This window comes from Silene latifolia, chromosome Y (genome assembly GCF_048544455.1).
Source record: "Silene latifolia isolate original U9 population chromosome Y, ASM4854445v1, whole genome shotgun sequence".
NCBI lineage: Eukaryota > Viridiplantae > Streptophyta > Magnoliopsida > Caryophyllales > Caryophyllaceae > Silene > Silene latifolia.
In genome coordinates, this window is record NC_133538.1 from 325,244,757 (window position 1) to 325,255,876 (window position 11,120).

Sequence of the window (11,120 nt, forward strand, 5' to 3'; positions counted from 1 at the left end):
TTGCGATATGATCATCGGGATTGATGATCCCATCCGTTCTTATGGTGAGATGCAAGCTATAAGTATGAATGTGACATTAGTAGCCACGTCCCGTACAATGTTTGCTAAGTTGTTTTCCAAATAATGGCTACAGTTTCTATTCTTGTCATTTGCATTGGTTGATCCCTTACTTAAATGTTTCACATGATTCGGATTCTAATCTCATATCTATGTTGTATTCCCTAGAAATGTGTGCCCTTTTTTATAAATGTCCGTATTCTTATCTTTCATATTATTTAATTGTCTCATGTGAGTAGTTTAATCGTTATCATGCTAATATTGGTCTATCTTGCTCTATCTCATTTAATTGCCATGTTTACATATAAACTTGATATTCATGCCTTTCGTAAGTATCTTATATGACTTACCTGTTTTAGTTCTTTGTTATGTTCGTTTTGACATTTTGTGGCTGGGAGAACCTTGAGTTACTCCCCACTGACTGTGGCGTTCATGTTTACATGAATGACAGGTATTAGTTGGTGCATTCATGGGGTGAAGACATGTGTGAGCTAGCGAGCACTTTGGCCTAGTAGTTGGTTTATTAGGATTGTTTAGACTCACCTTTTATTGTATCGTCATTCGAGGGATATATTTTCCCTCACCTTTGTCTATCACGTTTGTATAACTTAAACTTTATTTTCGCATTCTTTATTGTGTTTTGTATTTTAACGAACCCGCGCTTTAAATTTTAAAAGTTTCAAAAATTCCCTATTTTCCGCTTGAATTTATAAGTTATATTTTCCGCATTATCGCGGGGTGTCATAGTGTTTGCTCTTAAGTTTTGGAGGCATTACCTATATGGGGTGACCTTTAAGGTATTTTCAGATCACAAGAGTCTCAAGTAAATCTTCACACAAAAGGAGTTGAACATGAGACAGAGGAGGTGGATGGAGTTGATTGGTGATTATGACATGGACATCATCGACCATGAAGGGAAAGCCAATGTGGTTGCAGATGCTTTGAGTAGGACGAGTGTGCATTCCTTATGCACAGCTATATCTTTGATGAGATTGAGAGATGAGGTAGGGAAGTTCAGGATACATATGATCCATAAAGGGGATGCTATGGGAGATTTGATAGTGCAGCCAGACCTTTATGAAGAAATTCGCATTAAACAGGCGTTGGATCCCAAGATTGAGGAGTGGAGAGCTGGAGTAGAGAAAGGGACAGTGTCTAGATTCTCTATTCATACTGATGGTAGTGTGAGATTTCATGGGAGGTGGTGTGTTCCTAATGATGAGAAGTTTAAAAAGGTGATCATGACAGAAGCTCATTGCACACCATACTCGGTACATCCAGGCGGTGACAAGCTATACAAAGATTTGAAGAAGACTTTCTGGTGGCCTGGGATGAAGAAATAAACAGTTGAGTTCGTGGCTCGTTGTTTGACATGTCAGAGAGTGAAAGGGGAGCAGCGGCGACCACAAGGTAAGATTAAGTCTTTTGAGGTACCTGAGTGGAAGTGGGAGTCCATTTCTATGGATTTTATCGTGGGTTTACCGAAGAATCAACAGGGTAATAACATGATATGGGTTATAGTGGATCGACTGACCAAGTCAGCTCATTTTGTGCCAATGAAAGATACATGGACTAAGACACAGTTAGCTATGGCTTATCGGAAGAACGTGGTTAGACTGCATGGGGTGCCTAAGGACATAGTGTCTGATAGAGATTCGAGGTTCATCTCACGGTTATGGAAAGGTTTGCAGGAGTCTTTGGGAACTACCTTAAAGATGAGTACAGAATTTATCCTGCGACAGATGGCCAGACAGAGAGGACCATCAAGACTCTAGAGGATATGTTGCCAGCTTGTGTTATGGACTTTGGTGGTAGATGGGAGAAGAGATTGGATTTGATTTAGTTCTCCTACAACAACAGCTATCACACCAGTATTGGCATGGCGCCATTTGAGGCTTTATATGGGAGGAGATATAGGAGTCCGATTTGTTGGGACGATAGTGCTGAGGCAGTGGTTTTAGGACCTGAGATGGTACATGAGATGGTGGAACAGATTAAGCTGATCAGACAGAGGATGAGAGCGGCCCAGGATCGACAAAAGAGTTATGCAGATCTACATCACCGGGATATAGAGTTTCAGGTTGGTGACAAGGTTCTTTTGAAAGTGTCTCCTATGCGAGGGGTCATGAGATTTGGTAAGAAAGGGAAGCTGAGTCAGAAGTTCATAAGACCGTATGAGATCTTGGATCGTGTGGGTGAGGTTGCTTATCGGTTAGCTTTACCGTCTGCTTTGGATAGGGTATATAATGTGTTTCATGTATCTCAGTTGCGAAAGTATGTTAGTGATCCGTCACATGTGTTAGAGGTAGAGAACATAGAGCTGGATGAGTCCTTATCTTATCTTGAGGTGCCTAAGCAGATTCTTGATCGAAAGGTTAGGAAAACTAGACATGGTGAGACAATGTTGCTTAAGGTTCTTTGGTCTAACCATGAGGTTGAGGAGGCTACATGGGAGGCGGAAGATGCTATGAGGGAGCAGTACCCGTCTCTTTTTTATCAGGTATGTAGGTTACGGGGACGTAACCTTGTTTCTTTTAGGGGGGTAGGAGATGGTCGCATAGAATTTTTACATGTTTTATGTTGGTTTTGAGTCGCATAAAGTTGTTTTGATTCGGGTTGTGTTGGTTTGGAAAGTATGTTTTGGAGTTTTATGTTGAGTTTTGTTCATGTTGTTGTGTCGGGAAGATGTTAGTGTGCCTTTGTTTTGTTTGTGATTTGAACTTCGGGGACGAAGTTCTTTTTAAGGAGGGAAGACTGTAATACTACGGTTTTATGAGTCTTAGGGTACTCTATCGAGTGGGGCTTACTATGTCGAGTAAGTTCGTTTTTACGCAAAACAGTAGTCTGCCTGTAGGCTACTCGATCGATTAAGCATGGCACTCGATCGAGTAAGGGTCACTCGATCGAGTAAGTGACTTACTCGATCGAGTAAGTCGGTTATCGGGTGATTTGCGACGGGTTTGTTAATAATGCGGATTAATTTATAATGTTTCGTCATCTTTTTCCTAAAACACTTTTACAAACCTAAAAGCACAAAAAGGAGAAGATCTAAGTTACGTTGCTTCATCTCATCGCATTATTAGCAAATCCCGGAGCTAGATGTGTCGGTTTTCATTGTTCTTTATACCGTTGTGATCCTTGCGTCGTGGGTAAGTTCTACATATCATTTATATAACATTTGGTTAATGTTGGTTAAACCTTAATTTGGGGGATTGGGGGTTTTTATGATTATATGGTTAAGGTAGTGATTATATGTATGTGTGTATAGGAGGAGGCTTTGTTGAGGAGAGATTCTGAGTAGCTGCTTAGATCGTCTGATTTCGTGATTGCTTTTCAGGTAGGGTTTCCCTACTCGGTATTAATTACATGATGTGTGTTGTAGTTGTATTGTGATTATTGATTAATTATATTGCTGGTGATTGTGACGGTTGTTGGTTTATATCGTTGATTGTTGTTGTATAACTGTCTGTGATATTCAGGGCGCGTCCCTGGCTGAGTGGAGTTACTTGCGGGAGTGGCTTCACGCCGTTGGTTCGCCTCCTGTGGAACCCGCCACAAGAGGGATGTGCACATTAAGGAAACTTGGGTTATTCGCTCAGTGGTTGATGAGCGGGGATTTGGTGGGTACAGCTGCGGTCCCTCACTGGTGGTGTTGAGTACTTATTGCGATAGGTACTCTGGCAGGACTACACACTTTAGTGTGTAGTCAGTTGTGTGGATATTGATTATGGAGACCGGAGACTAATGTGTTGATTGAGCTGTTTGGCATTTGTTTCAATGTGGTTTGTATCGTGTAATTAGAACTGACCCCGTTTAATTGTTTTAAAATCTGTGGTGATCAATTCGGGGATGGTGAGCAGTTATTGAGCAAGTATGATATGACGCATATGGGATAGCTGGGATGAGTCATCACGTGAAAGTTAAAAGAGTCTTTCGCTATGTCAGACGATGTCTTTTAGTTGTGACAGTTTTATTAGTAGACAGTTTTGGAATTGATGTATTTCAGTTAACAGGTTTGGGTTTTGAACGTGTAATTGCTTAAACCCTTTCTACTTTTAAATTATGTTTCTTCATTGTCTTATGATTATCATTGCCTCGGGTAACCGAGATGGTGACGTTCTTATACCTAAGTGGTCCTGGTAAGGCACTTGGAGTATTGGGGTGTCACAAAACAACACCTATATTTTTAGGTATACTGTGTGATCATTTATTTGAGACGGTGCTCCTACTATGTTGACTTAATGCTTAAAGTTAGTAGTTTATTAATTTCTGGTTTAGATATGGATGGAAAGCGGGAAAAAAAATGGGAAAAAGTCAAACGAAGAAGATTCAGGTGATGAGAATAATTTGGAATCGGATATTGGGCGAAGGAGCCATAGGGTTTCCCTAGAAGCAATAGAGAGAGAGGGATACCTAATAAACTTCTATGGGATGAATTAACGGGGTTGCCAGATGGTATCTTTGCTGCAAAATTTGCGAGTTGGATTGGTTGTTGTGTAAGAGAGTATGTGCCTCTCGGTTTGCCGCGTATTGATCAGTTGAGTAAAGACTAGAAGGAAAAGCTATGGGGGAGAATAAAGGTATGTATATACAATAATAAATGCAGTAAGATGAAATTATCTTAGTATTCGATATGTGCTATTAGCCGAAACTAACCAAATGTGCTCACCATATATGCAGGCAGCTTACACTGTCCCCCAAGAACATAATGGTTACCTAAAATAAAGATAGAGGAATCCTTCAGAGCATGGAAGTTAAAGGTTGCTCGGAACCACTTGTTCAACAAGACCGGGGAGATAAACAAGAAACCACCAACGAAGAAGTATCGGTATGTCAGCCAACAAGATTGGTATAACTTTATTGCTTATAGGCAGTCTGACAAGTTTAAGGTAATTTATCTGCGACTCATTGGGATCACTTTATTAGTAATTACTTAATAAGTAATGAAATATGATTACATTACTCGATACAATTCCTTTTATGAACACTATGAGTAAACCTAGAGAACATTTCAAAGAAAGAGAGCGTCTTTCATGGCTCCAGAGGTGGTTATAGATTGATCGATTAAGAAGAAGCTTGTAAGTACTTAATTCTTATATTATTAGGTGTTTTATACCAATGTTATATATATATATATATATATATATATATATATATATATATATATAGAGAGAGAGAGAGAGAGAGAGAGAGAGAGAGGTAAGATCCGGTGAGAACGAACACTCGGTGAGAACGGTGAGAACAACCTTATTAACAATGAAATTTTAAAAAATCACGGCCCACCTTTATATCACAAGTCACAATAACCCAACCCAATTCCTGTCGTCTGTCTATCTCTTCTTGTTCTCACACAGCACACCACTCCTAAATCCCCTATTCCATCATTTGTCATTCCCATCCACCACCACCCGTCGCATGCCGTCGCTGCCACCGACATTCACTAGCAATGCCTGAGAATCACCGATAACATCCAAGACGCCGGATTAACTCTGTCGACACCATCGAGCATCCCCGACCCTGACATTTCCTGTTTCGTGAACCTCGGACCCAGTTCTTCACTCTCAGACCACCGCGCCGGGCCGCCGGCACCATCAATGGCTGCACAACTCGTCGAAATTCATGATTGTCAATTTGAACTACACGAAATTGATGTATATGGTAACTATATTGATGTATCTGGTAACTATATTGATGTCTCTAGAACCAATTTTTATGTACCTAGTGATTAATTTTGTGTATCTATGTAAAGATACATTAAATTAGTAATTAGATACATCAACAATTGGTGGAGATACAATGAAATAATGGGAAACCAACGAACGGGAGGATATTGTCGGAGCTCCATTGACGACGGGATAGTGCCAGTTGTTTCAGGTGAGGATATTGTCGGGGATCTCTCCACGAATGCTATTACCTTTATCCGACGTTGCTGGTTGATAAAGGAACGAATGTTGGAGTTTTAATCATTGGTGGTCGCCGGCGACGTGTTATCGAACCTCCGGTAATCTCCAAACAGTTTTAATCATTATTGATGCGTTAATAGTGATGAATGACTGATGGTGCCATGGTGAGGATTAATGATGTAGAGTATACGATTTAGGATTGTGTTTGTATGAGGTAGAATATAAGTATATAACTCCCTGACTCACTCATATTTCCCCATACATTTCAATCTAATTCAACACCTCAATCATTCTTATCAATCACCGAACCTCTCGTCGGTCACCTCGTCGGAGTACAACGCTACCTTGCCGGAGTACAAAGTGAGAAGGAAGACCGACTGACATCTAATGAACGAACTGCAACAATAACATCTCACTCTCTCAAGTGCGTGAGACACCCTCATAGTCATGCTGCTTTGTGCATATAACTGCTGCTTGGACATGGGAATCTTGCATAAGACTGTCATTTTGTAACAAAACAATGACGAGATTAATAAAAATGTGTGCAATCTTATCAGCATATCATAAGATTTCACTTTTATATATCTTAAAAACTCGAATTTTCCATCATAACGTCCCATAGGATTGTGCTTTTCTTTTGTTTGAAGGACGAGGAGCCCGTACTATTATGATGATGCAAAAAACGGTGCAGTAAGAACAGAGAAAAAGCTCTCAAATCAGTCATTTTACGTCGTTTTGTGCGCCTGCATAATTTCTCAAGCGCGAACCACAGGCCTCAGTAAAATGAAGCCAATCAAATTGAAATGGAGAGAACATCAATAATACAAAAAGAAGCAATACCATCTTCAGATCTCTCAAAGTTTTGGATACATAATAATAGGATTGTTTCATAAATAAACCTCCATAACAAATTCAAGGAAATTGAAATGGAGGGAATATCAATAATTGAATGTACCTCGAACATTCCTGAATCATGAAAATAAATATTTCAACCTCCAAGTCGTCCACCGATAATCTTGTTGAGCAAGGAATTTTCAGTTCTTTTCTCACATCAAGTAATACATTTCTATATGAAGGCCTCCACCCCCTGTAAAAAAACAAAAAACTGTGATCAGCTAGACAACTTGCCATTGTATGAAAAATTATCGATTGGCAGGTATAGTGAATTTTCTGCGCATTTTGAGATCACATCACGACAACATAAGTATAAGGCCGCCTCAAGAAAGACTCAAGATTCTGACCACTTCTTAGTCTTGGATGCACCAACATAAAATAAATATTCATATGAAATATACTACAACATTTTTGGAATATTCTGTACAGGGAAAAACTAATCACCTATAGCACTAATTGAAAGCGAACATTAAAATGAGTGACTAATTGTCTTTTGATTCCAATTAAAATAAGAAGGCAGCATACAAAACAACAGTGATATTTAAGCAAAAGCACAGTCATTCATAATCAAGATCCATTGTTCCACATACACTTTTAAAGGGGAAAAAACCATGAATCCAGTGGCTTTTGTCGCATTTTCGATATCAGCTCGGCTTGTACATTATGCCTGGTTACTGAACTAATTTATCATAAAAAATAGCTACTGAGAAATAGGGAATTTCACAAGAACGGTTTATGCAATAATTTTGAAGATCCTCTAGGATGGAGGACCCAGTAACATTCTGCACACTTAGTGCATTAGTTAGACTAAAATTAGGGATATGAAATTTCTGTCATGTGCTCACAACCATAGTACTCAGTATTCTACTTTTCTTACTTCTCAGTTGACCTATATAGCCGTGTTTGAAGCCTACATGATGAGTTTGTCAGGTTTCAGAGTAGTCTAATGCCTGCAAAATGCTATTTAAGACACTATAGTGAAGAAGATAGAGCTTAGAGACCAGCAGTCAGTGGAATAAGTAGAAGACTAAACCCAGATTTTAGTCATCCACAACTAAGTCATTTTAGGAAACGAACAGGTCTAATGCTAAGTAAACTTGTAATGATATTGAAGATTAATTTCTAAAGAAACTAAAAGGCATGACTTATTGACTAATTTCTTTTTCAGGCCCTGTATCATATTAGAACTCTCGCACATATTAGAGGATACTCCTTACGATCCCACCTTTGAGGAGTGCGGTCATTTTATGTATGCAGCCTTACCCCTATGTTAGCAACACAGAGAATCAGTAGCTATGTATGCAGCCTTACCCCTATGTTAGCAACACAGAGAGTCAGAGAGGCTATTTCCGAATGACCCAAAATGTAAATTGCATTGCAAATGACGGTAACTTCAAAATTAAAGGAGTGCGGGCATTTTAGTGAGTCGTTTAATTTAGTCCATCATATTCTAGAATCAAAGGTTAATCTTTGGCGGTCTTCATGTGTGTAGTTCATGCTAAAAAGGCAATGAGTTGAGAGGAATGCCTGATTGTCTTCTGTTTAGAACAATTTCATTTAGTTGATTAATCTAGAGATTTCTGTGTGACAAAGGTGGGATGTATGGAGATTTATACATGTGTTCCTAACACTAACAATGTGAGTACAAAAAACTCTGTGATTCTACTGTGTAAAACATCTCAGTTCAATTGATAAGCAAGGTACATACTGTTGTGTAACAAAGGCAGAATCTTGAAATAACATCTCGGTTCAATTGATAAGCAGGGCATGTATTATTGTGTAACAAAGGCGGAATCTTGGAATAACATCTTGTTTCAATTGAAACGCTTGTGGGATATGGTTATGCTGTAATTTTGTTCACTTGTTACTCTATTGCACTGGCTCACTTAATTACGCACATTTCGACATTAAACTGGATGTTGGCGTATGCTATTCGCTGCACATTTGTTCTTATTACCAGTCATTCTGTTATAGTCTCTGTGTTTTCAACACTGCTTATGTTCTAAACCATGGAATCCTGCCATACAGTTGTGTTGTTGTCGTTTTTTTGGTTGTTAAGTCTTTTGCTGATTTAGTTGCTGTTGCACCACTACTGAGTTTTACATTTCTCATCAAAGGTGGGATCGTAAGGAGTAATTGCTAATTGACTACCCTTTAATCATATTAGAACTCTCCTCCGCCGGAGACCGATTATCGCCTGACGACCTCCAATGATAACTCTCGCACATTATCCATGGTGATAACTCAGGTCCACTACCACCTCTATCTTAACTTATCCCCTCCGTTTTTCACATCTATTAGATGTATCTATACCAATATTTGACGTATCTACCCACTTTTTTTATGTATCTTACCATTGATACACAAAATCAGTTATTAGGTACATTAAAAATGGGTTGAGATACATCTTTATAGAAACAAAATACACCAATTGCGTTTTGCTTAAACTGATAAGAGTGTTCGGCAACGGTCGCCGTTGATTATCTATATTCGGCGACATCATCAGAAGTGGAACAGTAGTGCTCGGCGAGGGAGCATGCGACAATGGTCGTGCGATCGCGGATGGAGTTATGAGAGGCCAGAAAGATTAGTCGGCGTTATTCCTCGCCGGCAATGGTGACCGGAGTAAAAGTGAGCGACGACTGAGGATACAAGTGAAATTGCGATAGGATTTATAGGAGAACCTGGGGAGTCGAGGTCGGCATCGCTAAAATCTATGGTGGTCGCCTGAGATGTTCCGGTGTTGTGCGGAAGCGTGAATATCCCAGTGTTGAGCCTCTGCTGCATCGGTGTCCACAACCAATAATAGTACGATATTGTCCGCTTTGGGCCAAGCCCTCACGGATTTACTCTTGGGCTCCTTCCCAAAAGGCCTCGTACTATTATATTTCGTGGATACTTATAAAGATAATCTTCCATCTCTATTCTACCGATGTGGGACAAGAGTTTGCACCCTAACAATCCTCCCCTCAAACCAAGGACCATCATCTTGACTCGGACCTTGACCTCCATGGAGAACTCCCCACACCATGCAGCCCTATCACCTAGACACCCGCATCACCAAGTCTTGATAACCTCCCCTTAAACGACACATCATGTGTCTCACGGGGGTTGTGCTACACTTGCGTAACAAACTCCTCTGCATCCAATATACCTGGGTGGACTGTCCGAATCCACTGCCTCAGCGCGTCACACCGGACCACCTTTTTGGACTTACCATGGACCGCTTTTGTTGCCTCCATTAAGCCTCAGCCCACCTCGCCGGGTCGCTGACGATCTTCTCTTGGACGGCCTGCCGTCTCAATGCCGTGAGACCATGTCGCTTCTCGCGAACATATTAGCTCTCCCTCGAGCTATAGGAGTTCCACGTCTTATAGTGTACGTCCACCTTCAAGTCTTGGCCTGATGAATCTCTATGTCTAACCCAAGTCAAACCTTGGGCTCTGATACCACTTGTTGTGCGGAAGCGTGAATACCTCGTGTTGGGCCTCTGCTGCATCTGTGTCCACAATTCATAATAGTACGATATTGTCCGCTTTGGGCTAAGCCCTCACGGATTTACTCTTGGGCTCCTTCCCAAAAGGCCTCGTACTATTATATTTCGTGGATACTTATAAAGATAATCTTCCATCTCTATTCTACAGATGTGGGACAAGAGTTTGCACCCTAACATCCGGCAACTCCACTCGCCGGCTAGCAGTGAGGTGGGCAGTGGAGGCTACCGTCAGTGTGGGTGGTCGTGTTAAGGTGTGAGAGATGATGACGTAGACAAGTAGATTGATTATAATTCTTTGTTTAGTGATCGTTCTCACTGTTCTCACCGAGTGATCGTTCTCACTGGATCCTAAATCTATATATATATATATATATATATATATATATATATAGGGTTGGGTCGGGTGCGAACTAAAGTACTGTACGAACTACCAAAATCAATAAAACACGCGCATCATTTCTAGTCCACTAACCAAACCAATTCAAAGGCTAAGATTAAATCCCCAATGCTACCCCTTCCCCATCAACAGACCACCATCTTCTTCATTCCTAATACACCAGCCACCAACTCGCCAGTGACACTAGCCCTCGCCGGAATAACTGGCAGTCTCATAAATTCATGTCGTCACCGTCGAAAAGCCGCCACCAATGTCATGTCCACCTATTCTATGTGTGCCACATTTTCTCTTCGATTTTGGCGCATGATGACACCACCGGCAACCTATCCATAAAACATCGTCGACGTCGATAAGACGCACATCTCCGCACTTC

The 11,120-nt window shown here is 40.6% G+C and overlaps 1 long non-coding RNA gene across 1 annotated transcript; it reads right to left on the reverse strand.

Annotated features, from left to right (window-relative positions):
• Window positions 1–5,354: 5,354 nt before the first annotated feature.
• Window positions 5,355–10,581, reverse strand: LOC141633133 (uncharacterized). The gene is made up of 5 exons (XR_012537936.1): window positions 10,520–10,581; window positions 8,716–9,581; window positions 7,299–7,336; window positions 6,916–7,047; window positions 5,355–6,459 (listed from the first exon to the last, which is right to left on the reverse strand). It is a non-coding gene; the product is annotated as an uncharacterized LOC141633133 (long non-coding RNA).
• Window positions 10,582–11,120: the final 539 nt, after the last annotated feature.